At 36.6% G+C, this 16,606-nt stretch overlaps 1 pseudogene; it reads right to left on the reverse strand.

The window, feature by feature from the left end:
• Window positions 1-14,093: 14,093 nt before the first annotated feature.
• LOC136827908 (rhodopsin-like) lies at window positions 14,094-16,598 on the reverse strand (annotated as a pseudogene).
• Between the last annotated feature and the right edge of the window lie 8 nt (window positions 16,599-16,606).

Consider the following 16,606-nt stretch of genomic DNA (forward strand, 5'->3'; position numbering starts at 1 on the left):
CAAAAATATATATGAAAATATATTACTTCTGAGGTAGAAATTGGATAAAAGGACGTTTGTAGTTTTCTTATTATATATATATATATATATATATATATATATATATATATATATATATATATATATATATATATATATATATATATATATATATATATATATATATTTATATATATATATATATATATATATATATATATATATATATATATATATATATATATATATATATATATATATATATATATATATATATATATATATATATATATATATATATATATATATATATAATCATGAAACTAAAATGTAAGCAATATCAAATTCAAGCTACCTCAAGAGGTAAGCGTGAATTTGATATTGCACATTTTGTAGCTTCATAATTGTATATAAATCACGGTGTGATAAAAAAATTTCATATATATATATATATATATATATATATATATATATATATATATATATATATATATATATATATATATATATATATATATATATATATATATATATATATACTGTATATATATATATATATATATATATATATATATATATATATATATATATATATATATATATATATATATATATATATAATTAGGATGAACACAGGGAAACGTGTTTCATAAAATGATCTTGTGAATCACCACGTGGCTAAACCCCAGTGTATCAAGTGAGAGTCCATAGCATTTGCATTTCGAACACAAAGGTCATAATAGGAGTTGGAATTTAAGTACTACAAACCTGAGGTTTTTACCGGGCAGGACTGCCTAACATACCAACAGATTTTACACAACTCCCCGACCCATCAGCGCTCAATTGCTAACATTTCTTTCTGACTTATCCCTTTCACTGTGAGATATGATGGAAATGAACACATGGAAACGTGTTTCAGAGAAATAAATTTCTGACTCACCACGGGATCGAACTCCTGTCTTTTAAATCGCATGTCCAGTCATTAGCAATTAGGATGCAAAGGCCACAAAGGGAATGGAACCTAAGTACTACCTATATAAGGGTTTTATCATGCAGGCAACTAAGGCCCTAACATAGCAGCGAATTTTACCAACTACCCACCCATCAACGCTCAATTGCTAACATTTCATTTCACTAACCCTTTCACTGTGAGATATAATGAAAATGAACACTTGGAAATGTGTTTCACAGAAATAAATTTCTGACTCAACAGGACCGAACCTGGTCTTTTGAGCCCCTTGACTTGGGACCACTTTGACGTGGTGAGGGGGCTCTCAACCCCAGGAATCTGTTTTGGGGTTTGAGTCAAGAGTCTCATATGATTATTATATATTTCTTTGGGTTAATTTTTGTGGAATTTTCTACTTTTGCTAAAATTTATTGGAACTGATAAATAGGAAAAGATATCATAGCTGGGATTGGGTTTATGTCTGAAGCTAAATAGTGGGAACTGTGGTAGGACCATCAACTACCTGATAATGTTTGGACCTGGGAGATATCAGATTGATAGCTCAAGGGTGGAACTATTCTTTAGGGCTGGACCACGGACTCCAGCGGCGTCTGGTTCTGGGGATTAAACTCGGCATTCTATCCGGTTTGCCCATACTATGATTGGGGTGGGGATGACTGTGTTCTTGTAATACTCACAGTCCTAGCAAGCAGATTTGGCTTACACTTGGGCCACTCTAATCATGTTGTGCCATCCTCTGAGGATAGGGTAGGGACGTGGACATTTGGGAGTCGGCAATCACTTGTGCCATTGGCGGAGAATAAACTCCATGGAAAACTGAAGATATCTTTTTAAAGGTTTTGAGGTTAAATTTAATTATCCTCTCAAATCTTTATGAAAAGTAAAAATAAAGATTCGACTACCCCTGGTCCCTTTGATGGTACCGGCTTGGCACAGCTGACGATCGCTGGAACCTTCTCTGACAAACTTTTAGAAAAATCTAAAAAAAAACCCTAGTGTAATTACACCAGAACCCTCTGCTCCAGTACAGCGTAAACCTAAAAAAAAAGTAGATATCATCTTGACCCAACCTTGACTCAATTCGACTCCCTCTTTGGGAGTGGAAGTCGGTCAAGGTTTCTAACCTTAGAAACAGAATGGAAAATTCAATGACGGAAATGTCGTTTAGACAGATTAGAGAAAAAACTAGGAGCAGAGATGATGAAACACCTTGCGTAGAGAGGTTATGACTCTAATTAAAGAAAATATTCAGTGAGTCAAGCACGCAGAGGGAATTATAATGTGTGCCGTTCTAACCCTGCCCAAGAGCCCCCTTCTTGACGAAGAAAGATTATTCTGAACTGTGAATCATTTTTTGATTGTTGTCTTTCATGAATAAGATTAAAATAATGGTGTATCTCAGTGAATACTAAATAAAGCGTAATAACTTTATATTTCCTTAATAACATATTTTGTTTACTTTGCATCATATGGACAAACGTACAGTAGTACACTATTTTATTTTAATGAAAGGAAAAACTGTTTTAACCAAAGGAAATATGTTAGTAATGGATTGAAAAAATAAATAACTCAGCCAATTCTAATGAATTTAAAGATCATGAATATGTGGTAGAAGTCTGAGGAAAAATTGTAAAAATTTCTTTACGTAACAAAAGAATTCTGCCTTTATCTTTTTTACTGTTTTTGGAGATAGAACTCTGGCATTCTGTCCGGTTTTCCCAATAATATGATTAGGATGGGACTGATTGTACTCTTGTAATACTCTCAGCCCCAACAAGTAGGTTTGGCTTACGCTTGAATCACCCTTATTGTGTTGTGGCATCATCCGTGGGACAGGGTACAGGGTGGGCAGTTGAGATTCGGCTCTTCCTAGTGCCATTGGTAGAAGAATAAACTCCTTGAAGAGCTGATGATATCTTTTTAGGATTTTCAGGTCTATTTATTTATTTTTCCCCTCCGTTCTTAATATGATTAGTAATGAAGAATCAATTACCAATGAAACCTTTGACCCTCTCATGGCAATTCCTTGTCGAGGTCGGGGGCTTGAGGACCTGTTGCTAGCACTGAATATACAATGGTGCCTACTGCCTCTGCTGTGGGTTAAACTAAAGGTTGGGAACTGTATCACTTTCTCTTCTCTTTTTGTAAATTTTCCTGTTCCCTTCTTCTTTCCTTGATGACCTGGGAATGGCATTAATTATGAGACACCCAGGTTTAGGGTCGGTAATAGATAGTTGATCTCCCACCACACTATCTTAATTGACCCACCTGACCCTATCTTTCTTTATTGCCTACCTAAATCTACACTTCTAAGTTTTCTCTCTTGCTTTTCAGAGAGGTTCTGGTAGCTTGGTGCTTCTTTGGCATTGTATTTGAAACTAGATGAGTGGTGGGATATACCGCAAGGTCCCTGCCCATTGCAAAAGCCAATAGCTTGATGGCTGGTGGATGTGCAGTGTAGGGGACGTGGTGGGTTGCTGACTCTTTTCCCCTCTTCCAGTGAACATGATGGGTGACTGCACTGGCCCCATTCCGAATAGGAGAAAACTCAAGAGGACAAAATATGCTCGGTTGTCAAAGCTCTTAACTCGTTTCCGAGGCTCTGCATGCGTAAATGACCATAATCTCGGCATTTCTGGTCTTATGGGGACTTTTCCTTTCCTCCCAAGGTATTGAGAAGGCATAGTATTTTTTTTCCATGCACTCCCAATCATATAATTCTGTGAATATAGCTATAACTAAAGGAATGATGAATTCTGAGTTATTAACTAACCCTCCAGGGTTTCAGCGCCGATGATTCAGCGCCGCCGTATCAGCGCTAGAAAGTTCAGCGCTAAATAAATTTCAGCGCCAGACGATTCAGCGCCGCAAATCATTTCTATGCTTTTTGTGTGTGTGTGTGTGTGTTTCACATTCAAGTTTTCTTTTTCCGTGTTAATTGCTTCATCGATATTCCTACTGTATAATTATTGAAAAATTAACTTATACACTTGATCGTTGTTTATGGTAAGATATTTGTAAAATTGTTTGTTTTTCTTTTATAGTTGTTTCGTCATTTCTACTACTGTATAATTGCAAAGAAACTAGCTCATTCACTTGATGGTTGTTTATGGTAATATATTTGAAAGATTTCTTTTTTCTCAAGCATAAAATCTTTTTATTTTGAATTGTTATTTTGTGTTTAGATTTTGGAACAACAACACCTTGAGTTTTTTTCCTGGAAACCATGGCTGATTCCGTAAAAAGTAAGAGAGGCAGAGAAAAGTTTTGTCATGAAGGCTATATTTATCGTTTCGACAAACACAGCAAAACACAAGATCTTGTTAAGTTTTGGCGATGCCATGAAGATGGTCGATGCAAAGCTCGTATTCACACGTTAGAGAGTGAGGTGATCAAAAAAGATTAACGGAAATACTCATCCTCCTTCAGCAGTTGCCATCGAAGTAGAAAATGTCTTGACCGATGCCAGAGACCGAGCTGAAATGACTTGAGTTGCCAAGTACAATTATAAATAAGTGCATCGAGAAAATGTCTGTTGCAGGTATAGCACAGTTACCAAACAGGCACGCAATGCGAAGAATTATTCGTAGGAAACGTAACGCAGTTAACCAAGTCCCTGAAAACCCGAGGTCCATTGAAGAGCTTCAGTTACCAGAAAAGTATATGATGTATAATCCTACCCCAGATACCAGTGAAAATTTTTGTTTAATGGATAGAGGACAGGCAGCGAACGGATTATTATATTTGGAAGAGAAAGTTGGTTGGAGCACATTGCAAATTCTATGATTTGGTATGCTGATGGAACATTTGCTGTTTCACCATAGCTATTTTATCAAGTGTACATTATTCTGGTTAAAAAAATAATGGAGTACACCCTGTATTGTATGCGCTTTTACAAAACAAGCAGTATGCAACATATGTGAGTTGTTTGAGATGATAAAGGAGATGAGCACAAACGCACGACCCGACGTAATCAATTGTGATTTTGAGCGAGGTGCTTTTACTGCAATGAAAGACACCTTCCCCAGTGTTGAAATCAGAGGCTGTCTATTTCATCTGTCTCAAAATCTACTAAAGCAGCTAAGTGGGTATGGTCTCATGAAGTTATACAACACTAATCCCGACTTTGCATTACATGCGAAAATGATAACTGCTTTATGCCAGTTGCTGATCTAGACACTCACATAGATTCATTGGCAGGTAATTTACCGGAGGAATTAATTCCAGTTTTAAACTGGTTTGAAGACAACTATGTAGGCCGTCCAAACCAGCGTGGACCAGGCAGACGAAGTCCTTTATTTCCAACGGAGATGTGGAATATGCATCAAAGAACATTAAATGGGCACGGCAGGACAAATAACTATGCTGAGGCGGCTAATAGGAGATTGAAAAGTGAACTCGGAATGTTACACCCGACTATTTGGAAATTCATCGATGTCCTCAGGCAGGTTCAAAAGGGAAGGGACGAGTACTTTGAGAAACTTGCATGTGGCCATCAACCACAGTTGAAACTACGTAAATACAGAAAAGCAGATGAGAGAATTCTAAAGATTGTTTCTGAATATGGCACAAAAAATGAAATAGAGTACCTTCGTTCAATAGGACACAATTTAATGAATTACATGAGTTGTTTCTTATATATAATTTTTTCTAAAATATAAACAAATGATTTTTTCGGCTTTATTCTTTTCCTACATGTTTCATAAAGGTTTTAAAACTAATCAAATTATTTAAAAGAAACAAGATTATATTTCAGTGTCTAGATATATGAGACAGTCTCTTTCCGGCGCTGAAAACGTCTGGCGCCGAAATATTTAGCGCTGAACTTTCTGGTGCTGAAACGGCGGCGCTGAATCATCGGCGCTGAAACTGCGGCGCTGAATAGTGCTGTACCCCCTTTTCCTATTCCCCCTGTTCCTCCTGATCCATAATTGATCCTCCACCTGATAGCCACAGCCAACCCTTTACACTTGGCTCTATAAAAGATTATGCAAATGACCTCTCTAAGAATAAATCAAGAAAACATAGTTATATCAAATCGGTGAATGTTAAAGATTTGAGAGTATAAAATATTGATGATTTACCAACTGAATGTGACTATGAAACAATCTCCACTACTTAGCTGCAATATTGAGACACTAGAAATATGCTAATCTGCCATAAGAGGAAGTTTGACTGACAAAACTCCTAGAAATATGGATGTCTATGTGCCGTCTGAATGGGCTGTAGATGAACACAAAACCAACAGAAGAACATTCCAGCAAGGACACCCAAACCTCCCATGTGGCTTGTAGCAACAGCAAAGGAGGAAAATTATAACTATTATAAATTCAGTAGATACCTCCAGAAGAAGGTAGGTAGCATAAAGAGGGGTGAGATATCTCGATTTGGTAAAGGTAAAATTCTGTTTCATGAAAAATCAAAGACCCAGGCTCCAATGTTGACTTTAATGCAAGTTAGTGAAAGTGAAATGCTGAAAGAGATCAGAGCCCACGTGAACTTCAGCTATGGGAGAGAGGTAATCTTTGACAAAGACCTGTGCGAATTCACAGATGAAATCCTAGAAATAAGCCCACAGTCAGTATGGAAGGTAAGATATCTAGTGCAAACATGATCATTGTGACCTTCGAGGACACAAGTGTGCTATCCTATGTTACATTTGAAAATTAAAGAGTGAGAATAAGACCCTTCCACCCAAAACCTGCTCAGTGTTTTAACAGTTTCAGTTTTGGCCACTCATAGAGAGTATGTAAAAACTCTCGAATTTGCATTAATTGCTCAGCCCCTGAATATGGTGTATGCTCCCTAGCTCCAAAATGTGTTATTGGTCACTTGGACCACAAATCCAATGACAAAAAATTGTGAAGAATTTAAACTTAAATAAGCAGTAATAAATAAAGCAAATGCTGAGCACATTAGCATAAGTCATGCAAAAAGACAAATGGGACAAGCTCAGTGCTATGCTTGAACTCCACAAGGGATCCAGTCAGTACAGGAGCATCTTCCTATGTAGCAGTTGCTCCATATTCTGTGGTAGAGTCCCAGACTTCTGGGTCAGGTCCTTAGCCTGGCAAGACAAGAGCACACTTCTCAGGAGGCAGTCACCTCCTAAGGTAAATATATCACCAGGTGGTGAAGAAAATCTACCTTTATCTTTTCCATCTCCCACAATAGATGAAGCATCACAGATAGATTCTCTGTTCCAAGAAAAGAAATTCGAGAAAAATAAAGTACAGAAGAGAGGAAGAATCCTATCATCCTCCCCTCCTCCATCCCCCTACACCCAAATTGAAATAATGGTAATCCTGAACCTAATGGGAACTGTACTGGCGCTTCAGTGATACCAGAGGAGTCCAGCATTTTGAGTAACAAAAACACAGGAACTAGAGATCTGTCCTCATCCTGAAATTAATATCAAAAATGAAAATAATAAAGGCAATAATGGAAAGCCACAGATCGATAGACCATTCACGAATTCAACATCCCAAAGAAACAAATCTAACAAGGAAAATTACTTGAAAAAAACTTAAACAAAAATGTCAACCTTACATTGGAACTGTTGGGGTATTATTTCAAATGTTGAGCAAATGATGATGCTCTTGATGAAAAGAACTCATTTTGGCGTGGAAATGAAAAAGCCACAAACGTAATCTAGGACAATTTTCATATAATCATTATATTCAAAAACACCTTTGACTGTAGTTTGGAAAAGTTTTAAAAATAGCAGGCAAATTTACTCCTTGTCAACCTCCAGTTATCAAGATCAATGGTTGTGAAGCAGTAGATCCCTTGTTAGTCACAAATGAGTTTACTAATCATTTTGGTAATGTTACAATGAAAAATGATGATAGACCCTATTCTGCTCAAAAAAGGCTAATGGACCAGGTAGAAATTGATATTATAACATCAAGGAATGAACAATAAAATGTACCTTGTACTATGAAGGAATTTTAATCAGCCTTTAATAAGTATAGTAAGTCAGCTACTGGACCTGGATGACATAGCATATTCAGTGCTTAGGCATACGCCAGAAAATACCAGATTCTTCATATGAAGCCTTATTAACAAAATTTTTCAAGAACATATCTTCCCTGGTGTTAAAGTTACTGCTGTTTGTGAAACCTGGAAAGACCCTTTCAACACAAGGAATTATTGTTGTATTGCACTGACATGTCTGTAAGACCATGGAAAAATTGGTGAAGACACATTTGATTTGGTATTTGGAGCGTGGTAAATATTTGTTGCCAGTTCAGTGTCGTTTCAGAAGTATGCACTCCACAACTGATGTGCTGGGTTGAATTGGTTCTTCAATATATGAAGCTTTTGCTAACAAACAGGATCACATCACTGTTTTCTTTGACCTTGAGAAGGCCTATGACACAACATGGAGGTATGGCATTCTGAGGGTTCATTATAAATGAAACCCGGGAGGTAATTTTCCTCTTTTTACTAAGGCTTCTTAAAAAAATAGGCTATTTAAGGTTCAAGTTGGAGCAACAATGTCAGATGTATCAAATCAAGAAGGAGTGCCACGAGGTAGTGTTCTAAGTGTAACCTTACACTATTTGTTAATGACCTTTTGATATTTTTTGCAGCAACTAGGATGGCAGTGGCTGAATGCCACCTTCAAATATGCATTGATGATATAGTAAAGTGGGCTGAGATGAATCGTTTCAGGTTTTCAGTTATTAATATGGTAAAAATGCACTTTTGCCCTATAAGAGGAGTCCATCCTGATCCAAACCTGTTCATACATGGGCAGAGAACTCCATGTGTTGCAGAAACAAGGTTCCTCAGTTTGGTTTTTGATAGCAAGCTGACTTGGATCCTACATCTGAAATATATTTAGATAAAATGCTTGAAAGCAATGACTGTGCTAAAAGTTCTCTCCCACACTTTGTAGGGTGCTGACCGATCTCAGATGTTGAGACTATGTAAAGCTTTATTCCTGTCAAAATTAACTTATGGCTGAAAAGTCTACTCCTCAGCAAAGCCTAATAGCCTTAAAATGCTAAATTCAGTTCATCGTGCAGGAATAAGATTATCTACAGGAGCATTTAGGCCACACCCATAGAGAGCATGCTTGTGGATGCTGTTGAGATGCCGTTGGATCTACATTACCAACTTGTGTCGGTTTGGAGCTGGTACAGGTTTCAGAGGCTCCCTAAGTCCTTAACCGGCATTTGTATCAGAAATGAAAGGCATTGGCAATATTATGAAAATCACCCCAAGCAACCCCAACCATACTTTTGGAGTAAAGTGTATCATCAGTCAATCAAGCACTCCAAGGATGGAAATTTCACCAGCTAGATATTCGCTTAGCCCCCGTAAGATCTTCCAAAGATCAAATATATATATTTTAATTCAACAAAAGAAGAACTGTCCAAATGAAGCAATGCAAACAATATTTTTAGATCATTCCTCCAAACATGATAACTCTGTTGCAGGTTTCAGAGATGTCTCAGTCAGATGCTTGCAACGACTTTGGAGTGGTCTTTCCTTATGTAGAAAGAAGCAGGAGATTATCATCTTTTGCATCTATTTTTACAACGGAACTGCGTGCTGTTTTAAAGGCCTTCAAGGAAGCTTTAACTCAGAATAGAAATAGTTTTGCAATATGTTGTGAATAGAGAAGTGTTTTTCAGTCTTGAGAATCTGTTAACTCTTTGCATCAACTGATTTCAGAGATATTGGAATGGCTGTTGTTAGTGAAAAGAGGAGGTAAAGAAGCAAATTTCTGGTGGGTGTCTTCCCGTGTTGGGGTTCTTGGGAACGAGCAAGTTGATCAACTTGCTAAGTCAGCAGTCACCTTTTCAGAACCTAGAAGGTACCTTGTATGTCAGAAAATTAAAAACTTTTGGTAGTACCTTTGGGGAAATATTAAAACAAACCAAAACATGCGCAGTATTACGTCACCAACATCTCTTTGGTCGTCTTATATGCCATGGAGACTAGAAATGATGTGCAGGCTAAGAGTAGGACATACAAGGCTCACTCATGGGTTTTTAATGTCGGGTGAAAACCCTCCATTTTGTAAGGGCTGTATTGCGACCTTTACTGTGAGGCTTTAGCTGGTTGAGTGTCCCAGTCTTGGGCATCTAAGACAGGTTCTTCTCCTGGGAACATGACATTTTATCCTTGCTACGACTCTAGGGAAGATTCTAATATAGAGCAGTTATGTATCTTTGTTAGGGAGGAGGGCCTCCTCCACAAAATTCAGACCATAGATAATGCATTATGTGTTGATATGTATATTATATATATTTACAGATATGATTATGCATATATATATATATATATATATATATATATATATATATATATATATATATATATATATATATACCTTGCGCTATATCCCACCACTCATCTAGTTTCAAATACAATGCCAAAGAAGCACCAAGCTACCAGAACCTCTCTGAAAAGCAAGAGAAAAACTTAGAAGTGTAGATTTAGGTAGGCAATAAAGAAAGATAGGGTCAGGTGGGTCAATTAAGATAGTGTGGTGGAGATCAACTATATATTACCTACCCTAAACCTGGGTGTCTCATAATTAATGCCATTCCCAGGTCATCAAGGAAAGAAGAAGGGAACAGGAAAATTTACAAAAAGAAAAGAGAAAGTGATACAGTTCCCAACATTTAGTTAAACCCACAGCAGAGGCAGTAGGCACCATTGTATATTCAGTGCTAGCAACAGGTCCTCAAGCCCCCGACCTCGACAAGGAATTGCCATGAGGGGATCAAAGGTTTCATTGGTAATTGATTCTTCATTACTAATCATATTAAGAACAAAGCGAGGGGAAAAAATAAATAAATAGACCTGAAAATCCTAAAAAGATATCATCAGCTCTTCAAGGAGTTTATTCTTCTACCAATGGCACTAGGAAGAGCCGAATCTCAACTGCCCACCCTGTACCCTGTCCCACGGATGATGCCACAACACAAGAAGGGTGATTCAAGCGTAAGCCAAACCTACTTGCTGGGGCTGAGAGTATTACAAGAGTACAATCAGCCCCATCCTAATCATATTATTGGGAAAACCGGACAGAATGCCAGAGTTCTATCTCCAAAAACAGTAAAAAAATAAAGGCAGAATTCTTTTGTTACGTAAAGAAATTTTTACAATTTTCCTCAGACTTCTACCACATATTCATGATCTTTAAATTCATTAGAATTGGCTGAGTTATTTATTTTTTCAATCCATTACTAACATATTTCCTTTGGTTAAAACAGTTTTTCCTTTCATTAAAATAAAATAGTTTACTACTGTACGTTTGTCCATATGATGCAAAGTAAACAAAATATGTTATTAAGGAAATATAAAGTTATTACGCTTTATTTAGTATTCACTGAGATACACCATTATTTTAATCTTATTCATGAAAGACAACAATCAAAAAATGATTCACAGTTCAGAATAATCTTTCTTCGTCAAGAAGGGGGCTCTTGGGCAGGGTTAGAACGGCACACATTATAATTCCCTCTAGCGTGCTTGACTCACTGAATATTTTCTTTAATTAGAGTCATAACCTCTCTACGCAAGGTGTTTCATCATCACTGCTCCTAGTTTTTCTCTAATCTGTCTAAACGACATTTCCATCATTGAATTTTCCATTCTGTTTCTAAGGTTAGAAACCTTGACCGACTTCCGCTCCCAAAGAGGGAGTCGAATTGAGTCAAGATGATAGATGATATCTACTTTTTTTTTTTAAATTACTCTGTACTGGAGCAGAGGGTTCTGGTATAATTACACTAGGGTTTTTTTAGATTTTTCTAAAAAGTTTGTCAGAGAAGGTTCCAGCGATCGTCAGCTGTGCCGAGTCGTTACCATCAAAGGACCAGGGTAGTCGAATCTTTATTTTTACTTTTCATAAAGATTTGAGAGGGATAATTAAATTTAACCTGAAAACCTTAAAAAGATATCATCAGTTTTCCATGGAATTTATTCTTCCGCCAATGGCACAAGTGATTGCCGACTCCCAAATGTCCACGTCCCTACCCTATCCCTCAGAGGATGGCACAACATGATTAGAGTGGCCCAAATGTAAGCCAAATCTGCTTGCTAGGACTGTGAGTATTACAAGAACACAGTCATCCCCACCCCAATCATAGTTTGGGCAAACCGGATAGAATGCCAAGTCTAATTCCCAGAACCAGAAGCCGCTGGAGTCCGTGGTCCATCCCTAAAGAATAGTCCCACCCTTGAGCTATCAATCTGATGTCTCCCAGGTCCAAACATTATCAGGTAGTTGATGGTCCTACCACAGTTCCCAATATTTTAGCTTCAGACATAAACCCAATCCCAGCTATGATATCTTTTCCCATTTATCAAGTCCAATAAATTTTAGCAAAAGTAGAAAATTCCACAAAAATTAATCCAAAGAAATATATAATAATCATATGAGACTCTTGGACTCAAACCCCAAAACAGATTCCTGGGGTTCGAGAGCCCCCCTCACCACGTCAAAGTGGTCCCAAGTCAAGGGGGCTCAAAAGACCAGGTTCGGTCCCGTGTTGAGTCAGAAATTTATTTCTGTGAAACACATTTCCAAGTGTTCATTTTCATTATATCTCACAGTGAAAGGGTTAAGTGAAATGAAATGTTAGCAATTCGAGCGTTGATGGGTGGGTAGTTGGGTAAAATTCGCTGCTACGTTAGGCCTTAGTTGCCTGCATGATAAAACCCTTATAATAGGTAGTACTTAGGTTCCAATTCCCTTTGTGGCCTTTGCATCCTAATTGCTAATGACTGGACATGCGATTTAAAAGACAGGAGTTCGATCCCGTGGTGAGTCAGAAATTTATTTCTCTGAAACACGTTTCCATGTGTTCATTTCCATCATATCTCACAGTGAAAGGGATAAGTCGAAAGAAATGTTAGCAATTCGAGCGCTGATGGGTCGGGGGGGAGTTGTGTAAAATTCGTTGGTATGTTAGGCATTAGTCCTGCCTGGTAAAAACCTCAGGTTTGTAGTACTTAAATTCCAACTCCTATTATGACCTTTGTGTTCGAAAATGCAAATGCTATGGACTCTCACTTGATACACTGGGGTTTAGCCACGTGGTGATTCACAAAATCATTTTTATGAAACATGTTTCCCTGTGTTCATCCCAATTATATATATATATATATATATATATATATATATATATATATATATATATATATATATATATATATATATATATATATATATATATATATATGAAATTTTTTTATTACACCGTGATTTATATATAATTATAAAACAATGTATATAAATATCAAATTCACGCTACCTCTTGAGTGTAGCTTGAATTTGATATTAAGTGTGTGTGTAGTTCATGATTATATATATATATATATATATATATATATATATATATATATATATATATATTTTATATATATAATATAAATATATATTATATATAATATATATAATATATATATTGATAATTGAATTGGAAATATATAATATATATATATTACACACTTATTTTTTTGTAATTAAAGAACAAGATCGACCGAATATATTTCTTAAAAGATATGTAGTTATTAAAAAGTAATAGTTTTTTCCATAAAGGTGCAGGTATGCATATACTGCAACAAACATAACAGTTATTATTAAAAAGTAGTATAAAGGCTTTAACAGTCCTTATTTTCAGTTCGAGGTCTGTAATATCCTTCAAAATATTTCATAGCATAGTACAGTTAGGCTGTTATTCTAATAATATTGTATTATTAAATGTATAATCCCTTCTTAAAATCAGTTATTATAAATTATGAATCTTTATGAATAAAGACAACAGGGACTTTAACTACTGGAAAATTATTCCATATGGTACTAAAAGCAGAATTATTCAGGGTTCCGCATTACCCACTTCTGGCTGAGTTTATTTTCTTTTCAGAAAACTGTGGAATATTATAGATAACTCCTTTTTGTCAAAATTATAATTTCCATGAAAGTAGCTGAAAGTTATGATAAGAGTTTACAGGTGAAGTAAAGTAAGAATGATCATGGAAAGCTTCATTAGGAACTACATTATTCTTCTACTACATTATCATTCTTGCAGAATTTATTGTCAATTTGCCTTTCCCCTTTCTTACACTCTTATACTTCACAGTCCGAGCAAGATAGCAAAAAGTGGAAACCATCTAATATTTTTGGAAGAGCAAAGGATTTATTCAGGAATACAATATAAAAAAAAAAAAAAACACAATTGAATTCTGTCGTTGCCATCGTTTTGGTCTTGAATGGGTGGAAAGTTCTCCTGATCGTACCATATATGACAGGACGCTCAAAATACTCAAGCCTTTTCGTCGGCTGATGCAACCGTTGCCGCATCACCGGTAGAACTGGCAACTTCGTCCCTCTCAGTAGCACATGACAGGCAAGGTAACTTGTTTTCCATAGCAGCTCTGTATTTAGGATGGCTGATAGCATAAACAATAGGGTTGTACACAGCATTGGCCTTGGCGAAGACAGAACCCCAGATTGAAAACAGAGGAGTGACCATAGGCTTGTAAAGAGACCTGCCATATTGATGACGAAGTAGGGAGTCCATGCAATAAACCATAGGGACACAGTTGTAAGGGCGACCTTTGCGAGACGGCACTCGTTTGAAGTCTTCTTGCTCTCTGGGTCATTTCTCAGGGACTTCACTCCCATCTTCTTGGCCTGTTCACGCATCTGTTTCTCGTGAGTGGCGACAGCTTTCATGATGAATGCATAGCAATAGATGATTAACAAGAGAGGGAAGATATAGCAATCAAATGCATAAAAGTACAGGTATAACTGACTCCAGAACTCTTCAGAGAGATAATCAGTGCCGCAGGCTGTCATGTTACCCTCAGGAACGTATCTACAGAAGCCAAACAGAGGAAGAACACCCCAGAAGAATGTTTGTCCCCATACAAAGGCAATCCTCAGCAAAGCGCCATTGGCGGTCAAAGGTGCTGCAGAGAGACCCTTAACAATGACATTGTAACGATCCAAAGTAATGAAGATCATTGTCCAAATAGATATAGTTCCAAAGCTTGACCCCAGCATACCATAAATCTGGCAAGCCATGTCACTGAAAGCCCATGTCTGGTAATAGCAGTTAACTAAAATTGGTGGGCACATGGTTAACATCATACCAAAGTCAGAGAAAGCCAAATTCACAACAAACATGTTAGCGGGAGTCCTGAGAGACTTGGTGTTCATGAAGACCCAGATAACGACGAAGTTTCCGCCAACAGCGAGGAGGCCCATAATAACCATCCAAACAGCAATTAGGTTATACCAGAGAGGGTTCATAGGAGGAAACTGGTACCAGTGGTTGTCAACTAAATGAAGGAGATGTCGGGGCACCGTGTCGACTACGGTGTAGTTCCCGTAAGGGTTCGTGGATGGCAGGACACTACCTGCCATCAGTGAAGGATCATCCCAGTAACCCATCTGCAATTTAAAAAAAAAATGCATCTATACACATCATTACAAATTTTTTTCATAATATTTCAAGTTGAGCACAGAATAGAATTAAGTCTATTTTTGGTTATAAAAATATTGTGAAGAATGTAGATGAATTTGTCTTTTAGCTGGTCTATAATTACAACTCTCAAAATGAATCGAATAATGATTGCATACCCATTTCACAATAGATGTTTGTATGGTAGATTCTCAGATAAATTAATGGATGGCACTGCAAATTTCAATCTTTCCCCTTAGTTTGTGCATATGATAAAATTTTCAACCTTTCCAAAAGCGCAGGAAATGGCATTCAGTATACCCTAAATGTTAGACTTCTTCAATATATTGTTTTTCCAAACGTGCAAAAATTGATTTGCAGAAAATTAAGAATTTCGCTCAACAATAATTATTTCAACAAACATTTATAAAAATTGACAAAGTTGCAACAGGATGGTGAAATGATTCAAAGATCAGTTTGCTGGTTATAGTTTTCAGTAAAAAAACACTAAATCATTGACAAATAAGATAGGAACGAAACTTGAGTTCACCCATCAGGAATGGCAACGGTAATATTGATACCAGACGAAACAAATGACATTATTGCAAAGATTTGGACTTGAAAATTTATGCAAGGTGGAATATAGTTTTAGGTTAACGTAACGTCAGGCTAAAACGGGAGAAATACATCGAACGAATAAAAAGAAACACTAAAAGAATATATTGGCTGCATCTGCATTATTTCTTCCTTACCTTATCAAGAACGAACTTGAAAAACAAGATAGGCAGTTGCCAACGACATCTGTTCTGTTCGAATGAGCCTTGCTGTGAAGACAAAGCCGCTTAATATTCATACCAACCGAAAATTTGAAACAAATGACATTAACACCTGCCCAAGTTTGTATTTCGACCGGGAAAAAGAAGAAAAAAAAATACGCAAGTGAATGTGTACAAGTGGATTAATAGTGTAATTACAGTACAGGCAAAATAGGAGTGTAAACCTATATGGGTTAACGGATATAATATAAGTAGCAGGCTAAGAACGGGAGAAATACATCGAATATAATAAAATAAGAAACAATGATGAAGTACTTACCTTCTGAAAAAGGGAAGAATTTAATTGAAATTCTGGTGCATTCATACTCGTGATCTCTCTCTTCTCTCGTTTATTTCTTCTCTTACCTTATCAAGAAGATATGATGCAGCTGGAAAACAAGATATAT

Source organism: Macrobrachium rosenbergii, chromosome 42 (assembly GCF_040412425.1).
Source record: "Macrobrachium rosenbergii isolate ZJJX-2024 chromosome 42, ASM4041242v1, whole genome shotgun sequence".
Classification (NCBI taxonomy): domain Eukaryota; kingdom Metazoa; phylum Arthropoda; class Malacostraca; order Decapoda; family Palaemonidae; genus Macrobrachium; species Macrobrachium rosenbergii.